The following is a 21,004-nucleotide window of genomic DNA, read 5'->3' on the forward strand; positions in this document are numbered from 1 at the left end:
ATCACGGCAGCTGGTGGAATTTAAATTCAACTAATAAAATCTGGAATTGAAAGCTGGTCTTAGTAATAGTGGCCATGAAACTAATCAACGATTGTCATATAAAAAAATCTGGTTCACTAATATCCTTTAGGGAAGGAAATCTGTCCTCCTTACTCCAGATCCACAGCCACGTTGCTGACTCTTAACTACCCGCTGAAACGGCCCAGCAAACTTCTCAGTTCAAGGGCAATTAGGGATGGCAACAAATACTGGCCTCATTCTGCCCACACCCATGAAAGAATAAATAAAAAACACTGAAAAAAATCCCAGCCTTTCTTAGCAGGAACATTATTGTTTTCACCCTTCAGTTCATTCTGGATTTGCTTTCCTCGCAAAAATAAAATGTAAAAAAGATTTTTCCTCCATTGCTCATTCCCAATTATTTGCTTCAATTCCTTCAAATGGGAACTGTCAGGAGTCATTACGACTTTGGGCAATAGAGTAAAACCAATGATATTGGATCAGGTGCCCTCTCCTGTGCTGAATTTAAGAGGTGAGGTGGAATGACTGTCTTTGACATTCAAGGCAGCATTTGATCAAGTGTAGTATCGAGGAGCCCAAGTAAAATTGAAGTCAGTGGGAAAACTCTTTACTAGTTGCAGTCATACTTAGCACAAAGGAAGATGTTTGTAGTTATTGGAGGCCGATCATCTCAGCCCCAGAACACTGCTGCAGGACTTCCTCGGGGTCGTTCATTAGACCCAACTATCTTCAACTGCTTCATCAATGACCTTCCCTCCAACATATCGTCAGAGGTGGGGATAGTCATTATGATTGCACAACGTTCAGCACCATTTGTAACTCCTCTGATCATGAAGCGGTCTGTGCAGTCTGTGCAGCAAGACCTGGATAATATTCAGCCTTGGACTGATAAGTGGCAAGTAAAATTCATACAAGTGCCAGGCAATGACCATCTCCAACAAGAGAGAATCTAATCATCTTCCCTTGACACTCAACAGCATTACCATTACTGAACCCCCTCACCATCAACAGCACTGGCCAGAAACTGAACTAGACAAGCCATTTAAATACTGTGGCTGCAAGAGCAGGTCAGAGGCTGGGAATTCTGCAGTGAATAACTCACCTCCTGATTCCCCAAAGTCTGTCCACCAACTATAAGGCACAAGTCAGGAGAATGACGGAATGCTGTGCACTTTTCTGGATGGGTGCAGCCCCAACACTATTCAAGAAGCTCAACATTATCCACTTGATAGGCATAGCAACCATCACTTTAAACATTCACTTCCTCCACCACTGGCTCCATTGGCAGCCACCTCAAACCTGCAACATCTAGCACCTAGAAGAACTAGTGCAGCAGATGCATTGGAACATCACCATTTGCAAGTTTCTCTCCAAGCCACACACCATCCTGACTTGGAACTATATTACCATTCCTTCACTGTCACTGGATCAAAATCTTGGCAGTCCATCCCTATCAGCACTGTGGGTATACCTACACTGGTAGGACTGCAGCTGTTCAAGAAGGTGGTTCCCTATTAACGTCTCAAGTGGCAATTATGGATGGGCAATAACTGCTGGCCTTTTCAGCGATGCCCACATCCCATAAGTGAATAGGAAAATTTTCCATTTCTGCTAATGTCCTGGGAACACGTCCCAGTGTTTTTACATCTTCCCAAAATGGAATGCCATTAAATGGCCAATTCAAATTTAAGACTCTCGTCTACATTTGTATATACTCTAATTATATTGTATTACTTTTAAATCCAGGGGCTATAATTTGTCTCTCTCTTCCAGCTGCCAAGGTCTGATCAGTTTGGGCGGTTTCAGCTCAGTTCCTCATTGGTGTGGTCCAACGTGCTCAAAGGCACCTTATTTGGCAATAATTGTCAGCCTCCCACAGAGGCTCCAAACTGCTAACAATGCCAACTAAAAGTGAAAAAATGTTCCATTCCTCCGGCAAGCCATTACTCACATTAAGAGGCCTCCAATAAGTTGTCTAATTATGATCGCAGGTGTTTACTTTTACTCTGGTACTGTTTCTATGCAATTATTTTCTTCCCAGTTTATACCAAATGTGTAGAAAGTCTTTATGATTATGATACACTGACAGAGTTGTGAACCTTTGCGCAAAGGCTGTGAGAATTTTGAAAATAAATATTCAGCAAATGTATCAGTCAATGTAAAATGGAGGAAAGATTTAATTGTATTTATAAAGCACCTTATTTCTGAACATTCCACATATAATGAATTACTCTGAAGTGGATTGACTGTTGTGAAGTAGGCAAATGTAGCAGCCATTGTTCTTTTTTTTATTCATTCACGGGATGTGGGCTTCAATGGCTGGGCCAGCATTTATTGCCCATCCCTATTTGCCCTTGAGAAGGTGGTGGTGAGCTGCCTTCTTGAACCACTGCAGACCATGTGGTGTAGGTACACCCACAGTGCTTTCAGGAAGGGACTTCCAGGATTTTGACCCAGTGACAGTGAAGGAACGGCGATATATTTCTAGGTTAGGGTGGTGAGTGACTTGGAGGGGAAATTCCAGGTAGTGGTGTTCCCATGTATCTGCTGCCCTTGTCCTTCTAGATGATAGTCGTCATGGGTTTGGAAGGTGATATCTAAGGAACCTTGCTGAATTCCTGCAGTGAATCTTGTAGATGATACAAACTGCTGCTACTGTGCATTGGTGGTGGAGGTAGTGAGTGGTTCTGGATGGAGTGTCAATCAAGCAAGCTGCTTTGTACTGGACGGTGTCAAGCTTCTTGAGTGTTGTTGGAGCTGCACTCATCCAGACAAGTGGGGAGCATTCCATCACACTCCTGACTTGTGCCTTGCAGATGGTAGACAGGCTTTGGGGAGACAAGAGGTGAGTTATTCATCGTAGGATTCCTAGCCTTTGACCTGCTATTGTAGCTGCAGTATTGATATGGCTAGTTCAGTTCAGTTCAGTTTCTGGTCAATGGTAACCCCCAGGATGTTGGTACTGGGGGGATTCAGTGATAGTAATGCCATAGAACATCAAGGAGCAATGGTTAGGTTCTCTCTTGCTGGAGATGGTCATTGCCTGGCACTTATGTGGCGGAATTACTTGCCACTTGTCAGCCCAAGCCTGGATATTGTGCAGGTCTTGCTGCATTTCCACATTGACTGCTTCAGCATCTAAGGAGTCGTGATGGAGCATATGCTGTCTTAGTGCTGCATGGGGGCCTGCCCTTGGTGCTGCACGGGGACACGCCCTCAGTGCTGCACGGGGACACGCCCTCAGTGCTGCACGGGGACACGCCCTCAGTGCTGCACGGGGACACGCCCTCAGTGCTGCACGGGGACACGCCCTCAGTTCACACAGCTAGATTCCACAAACTGCAATTAAATAAACAACCAGTTAAATCTACTTGGTCTGGACATGAGCTGAACTTCCCACTCTTCCCTCAATAACTCACAGATCTTGAACCTCTACTTGAAAAGCAGACTTGCCCTTGGTTTAACATCTCACCCCATCACAGCATCTCCCTCAGTGCTGCAGGGGGGGTACATCCCCAGTGCTGCACCGGAGCACGCCCCCAGTGCTGCACAGGAGCACCCCCCAGCGCTGCACAGGAGCACTTCCCCAGCGCTGCACAGGAGCACTTCCCCAGCGCTGCACAGGAGCACTCCCCCCAGCGCTGCACTGGAGCACTCCCCCAGCACTGCACGGGAGCACTCCCCCAGCGCTGCACGGGAGCACTCCCCCAGCGCTGCATGGGAGCACTCCCTCAGCACTGCACAGGCACACTCCCTCAGCACTGCATGGGGGCACCCTATCAGTGCTGCATAAGAGCACTCCCTTAGTACTGCATTGGAATGTTAAATTATGCACTCAAGTCCTGGAGTGAGTTGAGAATTCACAACCTTCTGCCTTATGTAGGAATGGTTCCAATAAGCCAAGCTGACATTTAATAAACTACTGCATAGTCAAAAAGAATTCCTGCATTAACAGATGCACTGGGGAAACACTCTGAGTACTACACTGAACTGTCAGCCTGGATTTGTGTTCAAGTCTCTGCAGTGGGGTTCGAATCCACTTTCTTCTGACTCAGAGGTGAGAGTGCTACCAACTGAGCAAAGGCTGACACTTATGTCATTGCTTATTGCAGAGAGGGTACACAGAACCTTGACACAATCAAACTGCTTCCAACACAGAGGCCCAGATCTTCCATTCTCCGGATGCCCATTCCCCAGAGGTACCCCAGAAGATGTGCTGGGGGACACCTTAGAAGTCCCAACACAAGAACCCCATGGGAATTGCCCAGGAAGTTTCAACTTCCGATGGGCAATTCCCCTGCATCCAGAACCCTCTGAAAAAGTGTCCAACTCTGAGTTAGAGTCAGAGACTTTGGAGGGTTCCGACTTACTTACCAGAATAGTTACCCAGAAAATATTAGACAGAAAAAGAACATATCTAACTCCTGGGTAACTATACAACTGACACTCCTAACTCCCCACCCTAACCCCCGATCCTCTGATTTGCCCCCACTGACCTTCCAAACCCCTTGACCCTCCAACTCCCCACTGGCCCAACCAGATGCAGCCTCACCACCCTGCCATCCACCACCTACTTACCCTGTCATCCACCACCTTACCCACACTGCCATCTACCACCCTGCCCCCTACCCACCCTGCCACCCATTACCCTGTCACTTGCCATCCTACCCAAATGCTAGAGTGTATTATAAAGATATGATAACTTAGAAAGTATCAACGGGAGTAGACAAAGTCAACATAGATTTATGAAAGGGAAATCATGTTTGACAAACCTACTGGAATTTTTTGAGGACGTAACTAGCAGGATAAAGGGGAACCAGTGGCTGTGGTCTATTTGGATTTTCAGAAAGCACAAGGGATGGGGGTATTGCATTGGCATGGATTGAAAATTGGTTAGCAGACAGGAAACAGAGAGTAGGAATAAATGAGTCTTCTTTGGAATGGCAGGCAGTGACTGGTGGAGTACCGCAGGGATCAGTGCTTGGGCTCCAGCTATTCACAATATATATCAATGGTTTGGATGAGGGAACTAAATGTAATATCTCCAAGTTTGTTTATGACACAAAACTAGGTGGGAATAAGAGTGGTGAGGAGGATGTTAAGAGGCTTCAAGGCAATTTAGACAAGTTGAGTAAGTGAGCAAAAACATGGCCGATGCAGTATAACGTGAATAAGTGTGAAATTTGGTAGGAAAAACAGAATGGCAGAGTATTATTTAAATGGTGATAGATTGGGAAATGTTGACATACAAAGGGACTTGGGTGTCCTTGTACACCAGTCACTGAAAGCAAGCACGCAGGTGCAGCAAGCAGTTAAGAAGGCAAATGGTATGTTGGCCTTCATTGCAAGAGGACTTGAGTACAGGAGTAAGGATGCCTTACTGCAGCTGTACAGGGCCTTGGTGAGACCACACCTGGAGTATTGTGTGCAGCTTTGGTCTCCCTACCTAAGAAAGGATATACTTGCCATAGAGGGAGTGCAGCAAAGGTTCACCAGACTGATTCCTGGGATGACAGAACTGTCGTATGAGGAGAGATTAGGCTGACTAGGCCTGTATCACTTGAGTTTAGAAGAATGCGAGGGGATCTCATTGAAACATATAAAATTCTGACAGGGCCGGACAGACTGGATGTAGGGATGATGTTTCCTCTGGTTGGGGTGGGTTCTGGAACAAGGGGTCACAATCTCAGGATACGGGATAGGCCATTTATGACTGAGATGAGGAGAAACTTCTTCACTCAGAGGGTGGTGAACCTGTGGAATTCTCTACCACAGAAGGCTGTGGAGGCCAAGTCACTGAATATATTTAGGAAGGAAATAGATAGATTTCTAGACACAAAAGGCGTCAAGGGGTATGGGGAGAGAACAGGAGTATGGCATTGAGATAGAGGATCAACCATAATCATGTTGAATGGCGGAGCAGGCTTAAAGGGCCGAATGAGCTATTCCTGCTTCTATTTTCTATGTTTCCCACTTACCTTACCCACACTCATTCACTTACACAATGAAAAACTACTTAAATGTCCCAAAGATTTTCACTCTCTTAGTGAACGAAGATTTAACAAAATATGGTGGGTAAGGCAGTAAAAAAGGGGGCTTGGCTTGGTTTCCCCTGACAATTCTGCCCTATGAGGAAAGGCTCTGAGAACAGGTACGCTCTGCATTTCTGAAGAGGCTTGGTTCAGAAGTCTGGGTGAGAAATGTGGAGCTCCGTTGTGTAAAAAAAAAAGGGGAAATAGGTAGCAGGGTGGTGGGTGGTAGGGGAAAGGGTGGGAGTGTTTTGGTGGCAGAGTGGGTAGGATGGTAAGTGGCAATCTGACGGTGATTGACACTCCTCAGAAGATGCTGCCGAATAATTCCAGTACCTGCGTGTGCTTCACCAACTGGACAATATCCTCAGAAAAATTCAGTGTTAACTAGCATGCTTCCTTACTTAGACAGGTTTATTTTATTCATTCATGGGATGTGGGTGTCGCTGGCTACGTCAGCATTTATTGCCCATTCCTAATTGCCCTTGTGAAGGTGGTGGTGAGCTGCCTTCTTGAACCGGGACTCCAAAAGTGGAGGGAAGTGTAAATTAAGAATTTTTTTGTCATTATCAGACCAGGAGCAGCCTTACAATTGCTGAGCTTTTACTAAAACTAAAAGGATTCTAAATGCTTGCACCATGTTTTTATGTCTTACAATTAAAGAACCATCAGATACCATTAGTGAAAGACCTCCTTAAACTAAGTGATATCATGTAACCATACAAATTAGATGCTGTTAGAAAACACATCAACATGGAGAAGGAGCAGAACACACAATGCATCAAACAATTCATTATTAATTTATTCTTCTAAAAAACGCTAAAACTCATTAATCTCGGTGAAATACAAGTGTGACTGTAATCTTTAGGAGGGGATCAAATAACATATTAGCAGCATTCTATCTGTCATGGGGAAAAGAGTATGCAGTAAAGAAATTTTACTTTTTGGGAATTCTAGTTTTTCAAGAAGTATTAAATCCTCCAAAATCACTGATGCGATTTCAAAAAGATTCTGGGATGGATGTGGTACTGGTGAGACCAGCATCTATTACCCAGTGCCTGTTGACCTGAGAAGATGGTGGTGGGCCTTCTTTTTTAACTTTACAATCTTCTAGCACTTTAATACAACTGAGTGGCTTGACAAGCGACTTCAGAGGGCAGTTAAGAGTCAATCACATTGCTGTAGTGAGACTGGAGTCACATATAGGTCATAAGTGGGTAAGGGCAGAAAGTTTCCCTGGAGGACATCAGTGAACCAATTGGGTTTTTATAACAATCATAACCATTTATAATGACAGCAGCTTTTATGTCTAGGGTCCCTTTTTAATAAAACTGAATTCAACTTTCCAACTGCCATGCTGGAATTTGAATTCACATTTTCTGGATTACATAACCACTGCATTACCCTCTAATTTTACAGTTGTATCCCCTTGTTCTTGATTCCCGCATCGGAGGGAATAGTTTCTCTGCATCTATTCTCTCGAATCCTTCTAGACATTTTAAATACTCAGAAAGTGTCTGAATCCGCTCGTGGATCTGATCTGGAACTCACTGTGTGTAGAGCTTTGGGCGAAAGCCTGTTCCACCAATCTAGAAATCTGTATTCTTCTAACAAAGGCTTTTAGCGATTCCTGGTCCAAACTACTTGCATCTGTTTTACAGTTTGAGCCATTATATTGAGGTTGGACACAAAATAAAAATGAATATATGGGGAAGTCATGATTAAGGTTGCGAGAATGAAAATTTGGCATGGAACCCAGACTCACTGTTTTCTATGCTAACTAAATTAATCTGTAAATACAGAGGTAGGTAGGGTAGGGGAGACAGAGTTTAGAACCACCTCCACCCCAAACCCATTCTAACATCCAGCCACAACTTTGAGTGTGTGCTTGGGGGAGTTCCCAGGAATTGTGAGTACTACATCTGTTGAGTTCAGTATTGATGCTAGTGATCACAAGAAAAATGAGGGATCAATTACTTTTCATAAATGGGCTGTTAGTCAGGAGGAATTAAATTAAAAGTGTGTACCAGCTTGGGCTACTAACCTGCTACTTCAGCCTTGCTTACCAAGTGCGTGGTGCCTGCCAAATATAGTTAACATGATCCTATAACCATCAATTTGAAACAAGGTCAATGACATTCCAAAACTGAAGATGGCAAACATGCTTTGCCCTTTGCCAAGGGTCTATAGAACTTCCAGCCCTTGCTTCCTATGTATCAGGCTTTGATGAAAGCCATTCCTTTGATCATTCGACGCTGCAGCAAGATAGTGTGCCGCCATGCTGCATCCACAGACTGTGCTGGTTTCAGAGCAGTAGACATGGCAAATTACCAACTTCAGATGGTCTGAGAAGATGTGGCTATAGGTAAACACAGTGCCCAACTCATGTCATTTTTTGCACAATCCCATTGACAGATTATAGAGCAAGGTGATTCAACCGGTTAAGTGTCAGCCATAGCACTGTCCCACTTCTCAGTCAGGAGGTCATGGGTTCAAGTCTCATGCTGGAGACTTGAACAAAAAATATAGACTGATATTCCAGGACTGAGGGAGTGCTGCACTAACGGAGGTGCCATCTTTCAGTTGTGACTTTGAACCAAAGCCCTGCCTGCCCTCTGCATGTAATAGATCCCATGACACAATTTCTAAGAAGAACAGTGGAGTCCTCCCTGATTTCTTTGCCAATATTTATCCCTCAACCAACAACACTAAAACAGATTATCCGGTCATCATCACATTGCTGTTTGTGGGATCTTGTGCACAAGTTGGCTATCATGTTTCCAACATTACAGAAATGACTACACATCCAAAGTATTTCATTAGCTGTAAAGTATTTTAGGACATCCTGAGATTGTGGAAGATGCTATTTTGCTTTCAATTGGGATAATTGCCTATATTATCAGAAATCAGGGACATGTGTTTGTCTTCAGTGCCGACAGTGTAAAGCGCCACATGCCAGTAATTCATATTGGGAATTCAGGTACAAATCCCCCACTCTCCCCTCACTCTTCTTGTGTATCAAAATAAATTAAAAATCATATGGGTCCGAAATGCTCCCCTGTTGCATGAAGATCTGTGCTAAGGCAACAAATTATTTTGACCTCCCTACCTCTCAACCCCTTCACCCCCAGCCCTCCAGTGTCAGCCTGACTCAGGTGGTAGCATTCTCATCTCTCAGTCCAGAATGTTGTGGCCTTGAGTTTCAAGCTAGATAATTGTGTGTAATCTAGAAGGGGCAGTACTTCAGATGAGATGTTCGAACAATTCTACGTTCTGCTTTTTCAGGAGGGTGTTAGAAGCTGTCACGTGGCAATGTTTGGGGAAGAGCAGGGATTTCTAGTCATGTTTGACACGACCTCCTCCCTCAATCAAAACAATCAAGAAAACAGATTCACCTTACTGGCTGTGGGATCATGCTGGTACAGAATGGCCGCTGCATTTGCGCATAATTGTTACTACACTTCAGAAATAATTCACAGCGTGAGACACTTTGGGATGGCATGATAAGACATGATACAAATGCAAGCATTTTGATCTCTTTATCTACGCTAACACAGGAAAGAAGATAAGTTAGAAAAGGGCTATTTTTTATTATTCATTTTTGAAAATGATTTAGTGCAACAAGAATCATGTCAACATGGAAAAATAACCATATGACTATATATATTTAAATATATGATATTTTATCCTCTTTATGTTCAACGCCAGATTGGCGTTTGGGTTTTTGCACTTGCTGTAGGGCAAAAATAACTGTCTGGCTGAACAGTCGCAGCGTAGTAACACACCACAGCTGGGTCCAATTACCAGCTACATCCTCGTAATGCCTCTCACTAACAAGGATAATGCGAGTATGACTGTGAATCTATGGATGCTGTAAAAGTTAGATCAGGCATGTGAGAATAACGAATGAAAATATGAAGCTGAAGTGACAGGAAATACAGTGGCATCTATCTTAAATGAAACATTCCTTTGGGGCTCAGGCATACTGGCAGCTTAACCCCTCTACATTCAGATGTTTGAATACTTCTATTTTCAAGAGCTGAGAAATTGCTGCAGTGGGCGTGCCATTGTTGAGAAAGGGTTAATGGCAGATTAATCTTGAATCCAACTAACAGGTATACTATTTAAAAGGTGCTTTTGTGTCATTGTGCTCATTTCAGGAAGACTCGCCTGTTGTCTTCCATTTATACTTTTGCCCTGCGCTAGATATTGGCTAGAAGGAGAGCCAGCAAATTCACTAGCAGTATAAGAGAACTATTAGAAAATAGCATGTGCTGTCTGTAGGCCAAGGAAGGTCAGCCCTTTTCCATTCCCAAGTGCAGTGGATTCACTGGTATATATGATGTTAGGAACTGTGTCAAAAATGTATCATTGTCAATGTAAGCTTGGCTGAATAGGTAAGATAGGCAGAAAATTGCAGACTCAATCCCCACTCCAAGATTTGTGCGTATAATACAGGCTGACAATAAGGTGTAATAACAATGGAAATGCAGAGCAAAAGTGGTTGCTACATTTATCTACATATCAACAGTCGTTGCTCCTCAAATTAATTATAGTGAAATGTTTTGACAAGTTTCCAAAACATGTGATTTGATTGGAATCAAGAGGTCACGTAATTAGGACACCCTCTCTCCTCATCTTTAAAAAGAGTTGCACTGTGAGGGTTCAATCCACTTCAAAAATCATTTATTAAGAATTCTCATTAACTTTTAACATCCTTTTGTGTTTTCCCAGTTGATGCTTCTTTCAACACTGGTGTTTGAAGAGTAAGTGATAATGACTTCATCAGGTTTGCACGAGTTATCCAGTCTGACAGTGTCAGGCAGCTGAATTAATATACACAGTTGTACTGACACACTCTCTGAAGTACTCTGGGTTACTAACTGTATCTGTACTGATGTTAATTCAGATCCTGCTCATTATTAGGCTCAGTAACTCCTTCCAGCCATTTCCAATGTCCTTCAGTACTTGTCATTTAATGAAAAATGAAAATGAAATTTTAATTCCAGGTAATTGTCCAGCACATTAAAACAGCAACATATCAGCAAAGGTTTGATCCTGAAATAGTCATATCTCTTGTGCCCATCAGTTAGGTAGCGGCCAAGTGCTCCTGCAAAGGGAGAAATATAGAGGAAAAGTTGTCTCCAGGCAAGGCCTGGCTTGAAAGCCTCTTTCACAATTAACCCAACTGTCACTCCATTGGAAGAGTGACTTCCACATACCCTCTCGCCTTTTAAACATTTCTTTTGGAAGCCAGTCTCTGCAGTACAGTTGGGCTCTTGCTATTTAACGGGAAACCTGAATGTTATTGGGACTGGCTCCCCACTCTGCAGGAACAGGTATACTTAATGTGATGGCTCACATTCCCAGGAACTCCCATCTTAAATTCTCAAAGACAGTGTCAGCTAACCAGAGGAAAAGAGTGCTATTTTTGAAGAAAATATTTTTATTAGTATACTGGGTGGAATTTACCCATCCTGCCCGCATCAGGTTTTGTGGCAGGCGAGAGTGGAGAACTTAGTGGGAGGCAAAAAATCAGAAACCCGCTGGTGTAAAAATAATTCACAATTTTCCCGATGGCGGGTTGGGTATCCCGCTGAGTAGTGGTGTGAACACCATTTGCATTCATTACCATCTCATGAATCTCTCATTAAACTAGCTCGTTGCCAGAATCACGTGCCGCCTTCCAATCTTGTATTACGCTAGTGAGAAATAATGTCGGTCCAAATCTCATTGGAAAAAGGGTGGCATGCACAGGTCGGGCTTCGCTTGCGACTTCAAGGTGAGTGCAACACACATAGGCTACCTTCCACAGCGCTGTGCCAGTCTCGTTGCAATGCCAGTGGAACGTCACAATGCTGCGGCTATAGGATTGGTCTGCTCCCGGTGGTTGCTCCCATAGTCACAAGGACACTGCTGTGCAGTGCTACTCAGGCAGAGCTCAACACTCAGAGAATATACTGCGACCAGCAAGGCAGCGTAGGGGTGGTCTAATCCTGGTGGGTGCCACTGTTGTCTAGAAGGACATCACTGTGCAGCAGTACACATACAGGGCTGAGCATTCAGAAAACAACATTTTGACGGGGGTGGGTGGGGAAGGGGGAACACATTGGGGAGCAATGTGAAAAGAAGGCTTTGCAAGGAGTTGAGGGGAAGGGGGAATACACATGGGCAATGGGGAAGGAAGGCTTTGCAAGGGGGTGGAGGTGGATGGGGGCATGATGGAAGGCAGAGGGGCAGGAAGGTTTTGCAAGGAGGTGGAGGAGGAGGGAGGCAGAGGGTAGACCAAGGGGTGGGAAACTGGAATCTGACAAGAGTAACTGAAATGCTGTCAAACAAGGGGGTGAGAGGGATACCACATGTATGAATGGGGGTGGAGGAGATGCACGCAGACTCTTGAATAGGGAAGGGGGGGGTTGTTAATGTGGCACTAGAGGGATGGGCCACACGGAGACTCACAAGATGGGGGGTCGGTTGAGAAGGGAGACAGTGTGGTGTTCAGTCCTAAGGGCAATAGGGAACCTTGTGAACGTCAAAGTCCTTGGTATGGATCTTGCAGTCAGGAGTTAGAGAGTAGAGACACTCCTGGGGCTTGGTGGAAAGGATTTTGAGAGTAGATACACTCCTGGGGCTCCGTAGACCTCATTGTCAAAAGTCAGAGATTGGAGACAGTTATAGGGTGCTGCGGGCATGCTGCTGGAATCTTCATTAGGAGCACGGTGCCCTCCAGCTCCAGGGAGGAGCAAGGACTGTGTGCTTAATTGGTATAATGCACAGTGTGGTGTGTAGGGCTATCTCACAGTCACTGTCCATGGGCTTGTCTGTCTCTGTACTGGGCTGCAGATGGGATGGTGATGGTAATGAGAGGCATCAGTAGCCTGCTTTTGGGGAGCACATAATAGAGGGGGGTGGTATGTGAAGCTTTCCTGGCACGATTCACCTCGTGCACACAGCCTTTAGATGGGGACGGTAGAGTTCCACATTGGGCATGGGCACGTCAGTTGTGATGGGCTCAGGGGGAGGATAGGAATGCCCATCACAACAACTATGGGATCCCGTATTATTCGGGGGGGCTGGAGAATTACAGAGGGAGCTCCATCTTCACATTTTGAGGTTCCAGGTAGATTTCTAGGACATGGATAATGAGAGAGGGAGCGTCGAAGTTCATTTCGAAATAGTAATGCAAAGCCACCATCTTGCTCTATCAGAGTTATGGCACAGTTATAAATCAAAAGTAGAAGCAATTCGGAACAGGAGGGGTTTGAGGCTGTGTGGGAGGAGTGCACTGCTGGAGTAAGGTGCCCTTTCAGCGGGCGCCCTCTAACTTGTTGGTGCTGCAAGACTAAACTGGCGAAGAAAGCCATTGGAAACCAATGCCTTTATCAGCACTGTAACAGGGATGCTCAGAAGTCAATGGCTTAACATCACATTTGCTGCATCTCAACATTGACACATAGGAATGTAAAATTTGGGAATGCATGCAATTGTTAAGGAGGCACAAGTGCAGCATATACGGCATTCCATTAATGGAGGCCAGTCACGTGTCCTCCAGAATTGGCGTTCATAACAGGCCAAAGAGCATCCAGTCATTAATCATCATCAACTTATTGTTAATTAGTATGCCAGATCTGAGATTGGAGCACTGAGGTAGGTTAAGCAGGGCATGTCATTGAAACCTTCTCATACCACTGAGGGATTCAGATGTTATGTTTCTGGGATGGCATCTTGGTCACCTGTGTGCTGGCGTCTCAGAGGCGAGGCTGCATCAGCGACAATGCAAGTAGGGCAGAAACCACTATAGACCATTACAGTTGCTATAGTTAACAAATTGTGAGCTTCACTATCTTGACCTGTGAATCATTAATGTCTTTAATGTTTCATTTCAGAGAGAAGGTGAAAGCAAAAATGGATCTAGGGCTCAATGCTGCCTTTTTGAGGGTCCTAATGCAATGGAGGAGGTGAAGAAGGAAGAGACGGTGCTGAGCGCAGCTCTAAGAGGAGGTCCAGCCTGAGGTCCAGGGTCAAGGGGAGCAACAGCAAGAACAAGAGGATCAGGAGGAGAGATCCAGACAATGGGGGCAACTCTCCAGATCTGGGTAAATTAAAGAAGACTCTTCCTTTTCTAAATGAGAGAGAGACAATGCTGCACATGTCTGTGCTTGTCCTGAGCTCTGGTAGATCACATGTGCCACATTCTTCATGAAGAGTTGATATCCTGTGGAGTTTGAGGCTATCCTCTGCCAGTGGCCTTAAGGGTGACTGCCGTGCTCAATTTTTTTTGCCTGTGGGTCGTTCCAGGGGTCCACATGGGATCTGTGCAGCATCTCACAGTCTGCAACACGTAGATGCATAAAGGAGGTCACAGGTGCCCTTTACACAGCAAGGCACATCACTATGTGAAGTTTGCTCTGCACGAAGATAGCCAGGCTGCGAAATTCACTGACTTCCCAACTATCTCAGACTTCTCATGTGGCTTTAAGGGTTCCATGGCAGCAGCTCATAATGTTTATAAACCACAAGGGCTATCATTCCATCAATGTTCAACTTGTGTGTGATAATTGGAAGCATATTATGCACATTTGTGCCAGGTACCCTGGGAGTTGCCAATGACTCAAACATCCTGAGTCACTCTCAGGTGTCTCAGATTTCCGAAGAGCCTGAATGTCTGCAGGGATGGCTGCTTGGGGATAAGAGGTTATCAACTGGAATGCTGGCTGATGACACCAGTGCGTCATCCTCAGACTCGTTCCAAGGAAGGGTATAATACTGCTCACAGCTTCTCATGTTCCCTAATCATGCAGACCATTGGGATCCTGAAGATGCGCTTCAGATGTTAGAACCGCTCAGATGGCACACTACAATACACTCCCATTAAGGCTTCACGCATCATCGTTGTGTGTTGCGTCCTTCACAACCTGGCACTGCAAAGAGGTGATCCCTTGCCAGAGGGCTAAATGGAGGAGGATGGGAGCTCTTCGGAGAATGAAGATCAGGAGGCCCAGGAACCTCAAGACGGTGATGAGGATCAGTTTGAAGGCCATGACGCCATAAAGGAAGGGAGACATGGGAGATGTGCCCAAGACACTTTAATCACTGCCAGGTTCCAGGAGGAGTAAAGTGAAGGCAAAGGGAGATGGCCACATTTCTCCTGGTCCTGAATACCACTCCCTTCCATCTCAAGGGGATTCCAACCATTTGAATCAAGAACAAATCCAGCATTGACACTTGCACCTTCTGGCCTCATGCTTCACCAGGCCATGATCTCTACAAAGGTCAGCTATGCCCTCTGTATGCGCTCGCTCTGAGAATTGAGAGTTCACTCACAACGAGGGCAATGTGAAAACTTACTTGAAGCAGTCATTCCCACATAAATAAGAAATTACAGTGGACAGTGAGATGAGGACATGGTTGGGGATCTCCTCTGGAACTACCACTGAGAAGACACAACTGCCACTAATCAATCAAGGCTGATTTGCTGCCCTCACAAAATGGTCTTTTGTGAGGAAGAAGGGTTTCATGCTCATAAATCACACACTTCCAATAAAGATTTTAACACATTTCCCTGACATCACACCAGGGTACAGAAACTATCTTCAGTGAGGTTGACATCACATGGCTGTGAATCTCAGAGAGGGACACTATCAGTGAGTGGGAGAATGGCTAAACCTCAAAATGAGAGGATTCAAATGTACATAATCACAACACCTTCAGTTGACCAAGCCATTCACATAAACATCAAATGTATTTACAAAATTGCAACATTTTTGCAGTGGTGGCACACCCGTGACCCAAAAGTGAATTCAATATTACTTACTTTTCCTAACCCTAATACTATGCCTGGACGCAGCCCCGGCATCCACAGCAGAGGTGGGGGCAGCCTGCTGACTGCGACGTCCTGATGTCTGCAATGACCTTGGTGGACATCCTCTGGTGGTGGTGTGAGATCCCTGCATGTGCTAATGGTTGTGTGAGATCCCTAAAGAGAGTAGCCCTTTGAGTACATGATGCCCTGATGAGAGTTTGATATTGAAGGGCATTGAAGGATGACTTACCCTGGCAGAGCGGATGAGTCCATTCATCCTCTCCCTGCACTGGATGGTGTTAAGGAAGCGGTTGCCAGCCGCACTGATGTCACCTGCGATGGCCTCTGAAACCAGAGAGGTGAGGTTGGTATGCTTTCTAAAATCATCCATGGGATATAGGATATTCCTATGTGCCCACACTCATCTGATCAAGCCCTCGGGGGCCTGGTGGCTGAAGCAGGATGCTGCCTTCTTCTTGAGGCTTGCAGCCGCCTTCTTTTGGCTCAACCACATCTCTGTGGGTCGCCTGGAGACAGGTGGGCTGGAGAGAGAGAGAGATGTATGTGCTTGGCTGACACTTAAATATGGTGCCCAGACCTTCGACCCTGCCAGCTGACGCTGGGGCAGACGAATCAGCTCCCAACCTGCCAGGTAATTCAGTGAGATACTCGCCTGTACATAACTAATGAGCTTCCAAGTGTGGAATCAGGCGCAATTTCCCACCATTCCAAGCAGCTGGATATGCATCGCAAAAGCCGCCCGCCATCGCCAAAAACAGAAAATTCCGCCCACTGTAGTGGGAACATAGGGACAGAAGTAGGTCATTCAGCCCCTCGAGCCTGCTTCACCATTCAATTAGATTATAGCTGATCTGAATCTTTCCTCCATTTACCTGCCTTTCCTTCATATCTTCTTTCATACCTTTCCTTCCTTCATACCTAACAAAAATCTCAGTTTTGAAATTCTCAATTGACCCTCCAGCCTCAATAGCTTTTTGGAGGGAGTGAGGGAGAGTTCCAGATTCCATTCCCCTTTAGTAGATATATTTTGCCAGAAAGTCAAGCAATACAGAAATCTGAAATCTCAGCAATTCATCTTTTGGAAATACTCGGCAAGTCTGGCAGCATCTGTGGAGACAGAAACAGTGCTGACATTCTGGTCCTTGACCTGCTGAGTATTTCCAGCATTTTTCTGTTTTTATTTTAGATTTCCAGCATCTGCAGTATTTTGCTTTTGTTTGAATTAATCTGTTGGTTTTGGGGTTGTCATATGATCTCTGAGTTTGAAAACCTCCAATTTATACTCAGGACACAACTAGTGGAGAAAGTCATTCCTTCAACTTTGGGTCCAAGGACATTGACAGGAGGATGGCCACCTATCTCTTCTGAAACAGTGGCTTGGGAAATAAAAGTAGGAATGTTTACCCCGAGTTGAGAAAAAATATTAAAGCTAGTCAGAATTCTTTCTAACAGACTGATTTTAAGAAAGCTGCTGATCAATGAACCTCCTTTTTAACTGTTCATGTTTTAACCCTTTCATCAGCACAGACCCATGTATATAGTTTTAAATAGAATGCACTTCAATGTATTATAACACTCCTGTGATGCTCAGCAGGTCTGGCAGCATCGGCGGAGAAGAAAAGAGTTGACGTTCCGAGTCCTCATGACCCTTCAACAGAACTGAGCAATATCAGGAGAGGGGTGAAATATAAGCTGGATTAAGGTGGTGGTGGTGGTGGGGGGGGGAGAAGTTTGGGGGTGGGGGGGGGGGGGGGGGGGGGGTTTGTAGGGACAAGCAAGCAGTGATAGGAGCAGATAATCAAAAGATGTTACAGACAAAGGAACAAAGAGGTGTTAAAGGTGGTGATATTATCTAAGAGAATGTGCTAATTAAGAATGGATGGCAGGACACTCAAGGTACAGCTCTAATGGAGGTGGGGTGGAAAGACTGACAGGGCATTACAGGTATAGATTTAAAAATAATGGAAATAGGTGGGAAAAGAAAAATCTATATAAATTATTGGAAAAAACAAAATGGAGGGGGAAGAAACGGAAAGGGGGTGGGGATGGATGAGGGAGTTCAAGATCTAAAGTTGTTGAATTCAATATTCAGTCCGGAAGGCTGTAAAGTGCCTAGTCGGAAGATGAGGTGCTGTTCCTCCAGTTTGCGTTGGGCTTCACTGGAACAATGCAGCAAGCCAAGGACAGACATGTGGGCAAGAGAGCAGGGTGGAGTATTAAAATGGCAAGCGACAAGGAGGTTTGGGTCTTTCTTGCGGACAGACCGCAGGTGTTCTGCAAAGCAGTTGCCCAGTTTACGTTTGGTCTCTCCAATGTAGAAGAGACCGCATTGGGAGCAACGAATGCAGTAGACTAAGTTGAAGGAAATGCAAGTGAAATGCTGCTTCACTTGAAAGGAGTGTTTGGGCCCTTGGACGGTGAGGAGAGAGGAAGTGAAGGGGCAGGTGTTGCATCTTCTGCGTGGGCATGGGGAGGTGCCATAGGTGGGGGTTGAGGAGTAGGGGGTGATGGAGGAGTGGACCAGGGTGTCCCAGAGGGAACGATCCCTACGGAATGCTGCCAGGGGGGTGAAGGGAAGATGTGTTTGGTGGTGGCATCATGCTGGAGTTGGCGGAAATGGCAGAGGAAATTGCTATTGTTGGAGTTGAGTTTCTGCTACCTGCTGACTTCAGGTGTTTGTCCAATCTGTGCTCATTCACAGCTTAGTGACATTCTGGGATGGAAAGGCCCATGACTCCTGAGGCAGCTTCATTGTAATTCAACAATTCCTAAAAGCTAAATCAAAGCTTTTAAGTACACATAGCCACAAATGACACAGTTACATCTGCAAGAGGCATTGTAACAGGAGTAAGCAATCAACAAGCAATCGGCTTGCTTTGCACGTCAGTGGCTGTGGAAAGCTTTTTGAGTATTTTGGATACTGGAAAACAAAGGCTGACAGCAGTAAAGGATCAGAAAAACAAGGTACTTGCTCAAAATAGTGGATGGTATAATGAAGATAGCAGGCCAGCTGAAGGGTGAGTTTGATATCATCATTTGCCTCATACCCTAGAATGCTGCCATTATATAATTTACTACTGTCCTTATCTATCCAGGAGGATCTTGGTTCAAGTGTGATAGCATATACTTGCCAATGCTGCAGGAAAACCACTTAACTGCACTGCTCCATTTCTCTTCTGTATGGACCAGTCAGGGGTCTGTCTTTCTCATCAGAACTCTGGTCTTTTATCACTGTACTACTCATAACTGCTCAAGGTATAATAACATGTGAATTAACAGATTGTTGGAGGATTGTTGAGTTCTGATGAAGGGTCATTACAACTTGAAGCATTAACTCTGCTGCGCTCCATTGATGCTGCCAAACCTGCTCAGTATTTCCAGCATTTTCTGTTTTCATTTCAGATTTCCAGCTTCTGCAGTATTTTGCTTTTGTCATCAGGAATTAGATTGGCACTGGGTGATTTGTCTGAAGGTTTCGAAGATATATTACTCTTGTTGATAAGTTTTAATGGGAAAGGGTCTTAAATTGATAAGTAAAGCTGTATGATTGTCACAAGCATCACAGATTTTGTGGTTTTCTCATGATTTTCAGTCCGCTCCGACTCCTGCTTAATCAACTGAGGCAGTCTGAAATTAAGCTTCTTTTGTTCCATATGGGATATGCAACAACTCCAACACAGATTAAGATTTAAAGTCAATTGTTTGGGGTGCATTTTAAGAGGAACTTGCATTTATAAAGTGCCAATCATGACCTCAGGACAGCCAGTTACATAATGTAGAAAACATGGTAGTCAATGATCACACAGCAATATCCCATGAACAGCAATGCAATAAGGATCAAATAATCTGTCTTACTGCTGTTGGTTGAGAGATGATTATTAGCCAGGATACCAGAAGAACTTCCCTGCTCTTTTTCGAATAATAGTTATTGGATCTTTTATACCTATCTGAGAGTGTAGGTGGGGCCTCATTTTAACATTTCATCTGAAACATGGTACTTCTGACAGTGCAACACTCACTCAGTACTGCACTGAGTGTCAACCCACATTGTGTGTTCAGGTCTCTGGAGTAGCACTTGACCCACAACTTTCTGACTGGGGGCAAGAATTCTACCAACTGATCTATGGGTAGTAAGTATTTTTAAAATCATATTATAATTCAATATAGTAGATCCCTGACTATCATTTTTTTTAGATACCATTTGTGGTAAGGCAACTTTCTCTAACTAAGGGTGTCAGCATGTACCTGGTGCTCTGTCAAAACAGCTTTGCAGCTGATCAACTGATGTTCTCCTTCCCTTTCTGTGATTGGCCTCCATCAGTGGCTTAGCATACAGGCACTAAGCAAAATATTTTGTATCCTTGATAAACTCAGTGAAGGAAATGGAGCCAGATTGCATAACAATAATATCATTGAAAAGAATAGAAAATAAGCAGAGATAATTCACAAAGTTAAGGGAGACCATTTAGCCCATCCTCCATCACAAAATCTATCTCTCTTGAGTTATTCCAGAGTTTTTGCTCCCACTACTCTCCTCAGAGATCATTCCAGGTACTTTAAACTCTTTGCATGAAGAAGTACATCTTTGCCTGGACTTGTCCTTTATCAGTACCTATGTCTGTCTGTTCTCTACAAACGTGCAGTATAGATGGTCAGGAAAAGACCAGCTGGTCCATCAAGCCTGTCCCAATACACCAGTCACAGTTTAATTTACAATAATGTTTGGGACTAATGTTTTCTCTCCTGTTTTATTACTAAGTGATATCAACCTTGGGTTTTAAAAGTCTTCGGTGTGTATGTTACCATGTAAGTGGGCCTGGGCATAAATTACATTGCACGAGGCAGCTTTGTATGTTAGAACATCAACATTACTCCCCATCATCAACTTATAGCTTACAATAAGTTGCTATTTCTTTCACATTTCAAGTTTGCACACAATCTAAAATTAGACAGTGATTCCTCACAAATGGAGAGTGAGGTAAGATGGTATCTTGTGTTACACAAAATAAGTCAGTGGGTGAATTATAAAAGGCTATGGTGCCACTGATTGTGTTTGTGCTCCTGTGGGAAGCACAGTTTGGAATTGGTTATAGGGTTTGCAATTCACCTCCAACAATCTGTTAATTCACAT

At 44.5% G+C, this 21,004-nt stretch overlaps 1 protein-coding gene and 1 long non-coding RNA gene across 7 annotated transcripts in view; one reads left to right on the forward strand and one right to left on the reverse strand.

The window, feature by feature from the left end:
• The window catches only part of bcas3 (BCAS3 microtubule associated cell migration factor), a 1,018,944-nt gene that overhangs the window by 319,505 nt on the left and 678,435 nt on the right, over positions 1–21,004 (reverse strand). The gene's annotated exons all lie outside the window — the stretch shown is intronic.
• The window catches only part of LOC144684485 (uncharacterized), an 81,010-nt gene that overhangs the window by 55,262 nt on the left and 4,744 nt on the right, over positions 1–21,004 (forward strand). The window contains exon 3 of the long non-coding RNA XR_013577510.1: positions 10,785–10,816. This is a non-coding gene — a long non-coding RNA (uncharacterized LOC144684485). The remainder of the gene's footprint in view (positions 1–10,784; positions 10,817–21,004) is intronic.

The sequence above is a fragment of the Cetorhinus maximus genome, chromosome 9, assembly GCF_964194155.1.
Source record: "Cetorhinus maximus chromosome 9, sCetMax3.hap1.1, whole genome shotgun sequence".
In the NCBI taxonomy this organism is placed as follows: Eukaryota; Metazoa; Chordata; class Chondrichthyes; order Lamniformes; family Cetorhinidae; genus Cetorhinus; species Cetorhinus maximus.